We start from the raw sequence: 5,756 nt of genomic DNA on the forward strand, positions 1-5,756 counted from the left end.
ATCAAACTTTTGGTTTCTTACTTGCTTTATTAGAATAGACATTCTGAAAAATGAAGTTTTAAATAACTTACATATGACTTGATCTGTCTTCTTTTCTTGTTTACTTCTAGTAACATTTGCATAAATGTTAGGTAAAGCCTGTGTTACTAAATTATTTTCGTAACAACTGAGAGATTTATTTGGTACAATTAAAAAATGTTGCATATTTCATAGCTAATTCTAGCTAAGTCGTTGCCAATCTCTAGCAAACAACTAAAATACAAATTAAAAGCAAAGCACCTTGAGTAACGATCATGGCTTTGAAATATATTCCTAGTTAAATTCATATTACATACTTGTTCACGAATTGTTCCCCTGGTTACACATAGTAAGAACAATCATATAAGTAATTTTAAGATAAAATGTTTCTACGATTGATAAAAAATAGGCTTAATTGCACTTTTGGATCCCTATCTTTTCAAAAGTTGCGGTTATGAACCCCTAACTAATTTAAATACAAAACAGCCCCCTATGTTTTGATTCTTTGGCAGTTTTGAACCCCCAGTCCATTGTTGACTCGGTCAACGCTGACGTGGCACCCTAAGTGAGGTGCCACACACCACCTTGTAACACTCATTAAAAATGTAACTAATTGTAGTGTTTTTGTAACATTTGTTGGGCTTTGTTGCGTTTCTTGTTGCAAAGTTTATGAAAAAAGTTTCACTTAGGTGTTTATAAAAAACTCAATAATAAATTTACTTTACAAAATATTAGAAACCCATTCTTGTTACTTTCCTCGTATTCCAAGTTTGTCTCACTCTCGTCACTCCGATCAACTTCACCACCGTATCTCTCACTTTGCAGTCGTATCACAACCTTGCGCCTCTCATCTTGCCGCTGCATCTCTCACCTCGTCAGAGTATCTCTCCCTCTCGCAGATTATGGCATCTTCACCGTCGTATCTCACGATTCAGTAAGGTAGATTCCATCACATATCTATCTAACACTATTCATTCTATCCCATCGTGTTGTTGTATTAGGGGTTCTGATTTCCCTCTGTTTCATTCTTAGATGCTTGATCAATTAGATTTTAGGGGAAAATAGGAAAAATGATAATAAATCTGGATCAGTTTATGTCTTATTTTATCTTTCTCCATCCTCAATTGCAGGTATAAGTATTTGATTTTGTTATATGTTTCTGATATATAGGCCAAGTTGATGACTATGTATGCTAAATGTGGGTGTTTGGAGAAAGGCACATAAAGTGTTTGATGAAATGCTTGTGAGGGATTTGTTTACTTGGTCTGCTTGATACTACATATGTGTAGCAGCATATACACTGTATTAAAGGTGTGTGATGATTTCAGTTTGTAATTACAAGGAATAGAACATAGAAATGAATATGCAACCATAGGAGACCTTATTAGTTTTATATTGTTACATTTGTATTGTGATGTTGATCAGGTCATATAAGAAGTAGGTGAGTGATGTTGTAGGATGTGATTATGGGGCTCTATATTCTAGTTTTATATTGATTGTCTTCATGCAATATGCATGTTTCGCTATTTTATTTGATTATGTGTTTGTTGTGCAATGATGAGGCTTCAATGTGCATATGTTCTAGTTACAATTGCATATCCACACTTGAACCTATTTTCTCATTTCAAGTTACTTAATGTTGTACAATTCAAAGCTTTTTGAACATCGACATCATCTAAATGAGCTAGTGTCTGCTCTCATGCAAAGAGTTAATATTAAGGACAGAGCACACCCTTCGTTTTTGGTGTGTTTTTGCTAGTACAAATTCTTCTACCTTGAGGATAGTACGTGTCTTTATTACTATACTGACCTTTTCCTCATTTACAGCTAATGGACGATGATGGTGATAGAACTGCTCTTGGAACATACTCTGCTTCTTGGCTTGGAGACAGTTGTAAACAAAGATGGGATTCTATAAAGGTTATTACTTATTTGTACGACTTTTCAGTTTCTGACTTTAAGTAGTTGCATATATGAATTATTTGTGTTTGGCTGTTAATGGCTTGAAAGTTGAAATATAAAGGAACACATGTTCCAATTGCAATATTTTCTAGAAAAAGGAAGATTTCACTTCAGAAGCTACTGAGAAGGACCTTGAGCTTGAAGCTCAACCTGTTGAAACAAGGAGCATTATATAGCAGCATGTTTTATGCTCTTGCAACTAAAAGCCCGTGAGTTTCTATTCCTTCAGTTTGTAAATGCTGAATTGGTTGCTGGAAAAAATCGGAATCTAGTAATGTGAGGAAAAATCATTGTATTAACTTTGGATAATTATTTTCCTTCAGTTCTGTTGCTCAGTTTTGAGTGTTGTTTTGATTTTTTGGTTCAATAATATTTGGTTTTGCTGTTGTATGTTGGTTTGAGGTTTTTGATATCAGTGCAAGTTTGTCTATGTTGCTGCCTGTTTATTGACATTTAGTAGCAGGGTCTGATTTGGGCTCATATCAGAGGTGGCATTTTCTGGTTATAAGCTTGGGAGGATTTCTGGTTTTTATCTTGTGTCTCTTTACTAGTTTTATTGAGTTTTGGCTTAATAAGATGAAATCTATGGTTTTGTCTATGGTTTATAAATGATATATCCATGGAGCTGAATTCTGTAGTTGTTGGAATTTGTTGCAGGTTCTTCAAAAGTAAAAGTCCTTGTGTTCAAGTTGTGGTGATGAAAGCTTAGGAGGCTAAATGATGGCATGCTTAAGGATTTTCTATTGCAAAAATTAGTGCGGCTATAGATGTGCACTATTTAGTGCAAAAATTAGTGCGGCTGTAGTTGTTGTGTTGCATTGTTCGTTTCCATTATGAAATCAAATTTCAAACATTTGTAACATATTTGGAGTTGTAAATTTGAATGATATTTGATCTTCTAATATTGGTGAATTCAAATATGAATGAAGTCTAAAGAAAGAATTATTTGGTAGATTCACAATTTTTTATTCTAGACAATTTTGCGACACTTTTCCAACTTCTCAAAAATGATAAATGCAACATTTTTTTAATGTTACTGGTGATTAAAAAAGCGTTACTATAGGCAACATTTTGCGACATTTTTTGAATGTTACATATAATGCTCTAAAATGTAACTAAAACTCTTTAGTAACAGGGGCTTTACCTAACAATTGTTTAAATGTAACTAAATTTAATTAGTAACATTTTTTTCGATTTAGTAATAGTTTTCAAGTGTTACTAAATCTCAATTATGTTGTAGTGACGTATCAATTTTTTTATTTATTTTTTGCCTTGGGTGTCCAAAACTGCCAAAGAATCAAAACATAAAGGACTGTTTTGTATTTAAATTAGTTAGGGGTCCATAACCGCAACTTTTGGAAAGATAGGGGTTCAAAAGTGCAATTAAGCCTAAAAAATAATGATATCAGAATTCTAGAAGAACAGACTGCCACATGTTACAAAAGTGCTATACTACACTATATACAATTAGAAAATTAGCTACGAAAATACATAATGAAAACTTCCATAGAGAAACTTCTGACAATTTACTTTTGCACTGCATCTAGAACTATGAAGGAACTGCACATGGATTATGTTACAAGAAGAAATAAAAACAGAATCAACAAATGAAAAGAGAAATAAAAAACAGAATCAACAAACTATAAGAACAAAAACACAAATTATCACCATTCATCTTATTCTCTCCAATCCTTAAGATTCTTCCTGCCATTTTGAATCTAACAATATAGAGAAGTTTTTTTGCACTAGACCTCTACAATCATAACAATTAAAAGGGAAAAAAGTTTAGAGAACAGAGAAACCAAAAGAGTCAAGTTCATTAGTTCTGATACAATGTTCTTATCCAATATGGTGCAGTCATAAATATTACTAACATACTTAATATAGTAGCTCTTACAGTATAGATAAACAAGTTCAAAATTGTAAATTCAATCAAAGACGGAAGAAAAAAAAAATAAGAAATCTAACAGCATAGCAAAAACAATCTCAATAAAATGGTTCTGATACAATGTTCTTATCCAATATGGTTCTGATACAATGTTATTGACTATAAGAAACAATCTGAATAAAATTAAAACCTTGAACAACATAATGTGCATTGGATGCCACAATCTATTATAATAAATCATTGTAAAATATTAGTCTTAATCAATCTAACAACAGAATTATAGTTACCATGTTCTTTAATATCAAGACCAAAAAAGTTTAGATGAATGCAATTTTGTTATCAAGTAGTATATAATTTTAGTAACGAACATCTTCAATTAAACAACATGGATCCAACTAACATAGGCATTTCTGTTGTGAATTCCGGTCTCAAAATCACACCAATACAAACTATGATTGTGGAGCAAAGGAAAGTAGTAACCAATATCAAAGTGAACACAAGCAATAATCAACAATAACAGCACCTAGATCTAATCTAGGAATCAAAGTGAAAAGCATAGATCACAAGCACAAGATAAAAGGGAGAGAAGAGAGAAACAAACACAACAAATCGTGTCACGATTGCCAAATCGTGTCACGATTTCTCTGCTTCCCATCTTTGCAATTTGAAGACATACACAACATTCTCCACCTTGACTTCAAACTGATGATGATGTCACTTTAACCATCAACCACCAATCTCCCTTTTCTTTTCACTTGCACCCAACTACACCAAGTTGCTCCACAAGTCTACACCAAATCCTCTTCAACCACGGAACGTCTCCCGCTTCCTCGAAGATCACCTTGCATCCGATCACCCCTTGGTCTTTTAGGTAATCACACAAGCTACATCATACATTCTTCAAACCCCGGAATGCCTTCCATCCTCATGAAGAATTCACATGCTCACAACTAGAGCATAAACAACCAAGGCCTCCATAGTCGTACCATTCCCGGTGTCATCAACTCCACCTTAAGTTGAGCTTTCTCTACCTCAACTTCCAAATGAGTACTTCCACTATGCTTCCACCTTGCCTTCACTGTTTTCATCCGCTCTCAAGTCCTTGGACTTGGTCAACTCATTGGTTCTTAAAGCCGCTTGAACTTCTTCCAAGGTGACAGTGCCTTCTTTGCCATAGAGCATGGTATCCTTAAAGGATTCAAATGATCTCGGTAAAGCACACAACAAGAGTATAGCCTTGTCTTCGTCCTCAAGTTGCACCTCAATGTTCTCCAAATCATCAAGGATTTTGTTGAACTACGCCAATTGCTCCATCACGGTCTTTGAATGCACCATCTTGAATGAGTAGATTTGTTGCTTAAGGAATTGCCTATGAGCCAAAGACTTGGTCATATACAACGGCTCCAACTTTGACCACGTAGATGCCGCGGTTGGTTCCTTCGCGACATCCCTCAAAACTTTGTCCCCGAGGCATAAGACAATGGCACTCCTAGCCTTGTCCACCATCTCGGTCTTCTCCGCTTGTGACATGGTGATTGGTAACGCACCTTCACCCTTCAAAGCTTTCTCACACTTTTGTTGTATCAACACCGCTTACATCTTCACCTTCCATAACCCAAAATCGTTAATCCCGGTGAACTTCTCAATATCCCACTTTGAACCCATGGTACTCACTAAACCAAATCACTCCTATGCCCCACGGTGGGCGCCAATTGTTGTGAATTCCGGTCTCAAAATCACACCAATACAAACTATGATGTGTGGAGCAAAGGAAAGTAGTAACCAATATCAAAGTGAACACAAGCAATAATCAACAATAACAGCACCTAGATCTAATCTAGGAATCAAAGTGAAAAGCATAAATCACAAGCACAAGATAAAAGGGAGA

The 5,756-nt window shown here is 34.9% G+C and overlaps 1 long non-coding RNA gene across 2 annotated transcripts; it reads left to right on the plus strand.

The window, feature by feature from the left end:
* The first annotated feature begins 663 nt into the window (after nucleotides 1–663).
* LOC11424746 (uncharacterized) lies at nucleotides 664–2,938 on the plus strand. 2 transcript variants are annotated; one of them, XR_003010671.2, is made up of 4 exons: nucleotides 664–957; nucleotides 1,189–1,329; nucleotides 1,846–1,938; nucleotides 2,073–2,938. It is a non-coding gene; the product is annotated as an uncharacterized lncRNA (long non-coding RNA). The 2 variants fall into 2 exon arrangements; XR_003010670.2 differs by having other exon boundaries at nucleotides 666–957; nucleotides 1,846–2,938.
* The last annotated feature ends 2,818 nt before the right edge of the window (nucleotides 2,939–5,756 follow it).

This window comes from Medicago truncatula, chromosome 3 (assembly GCF_003473485.1).
Source record: "Medicago truncatula cultivar Jemalong A17 chromosome 3, MtrunA17r5.0-ANR, whole genome shotgun sequence".
Taxonomy (NCBI): domain Eukaryota; kingdom Viridiplantae; phylum Streptophyta; class Magnoliopsida; order Fabales; family Fabaceae; genus Medicago; species Medicago truncatula.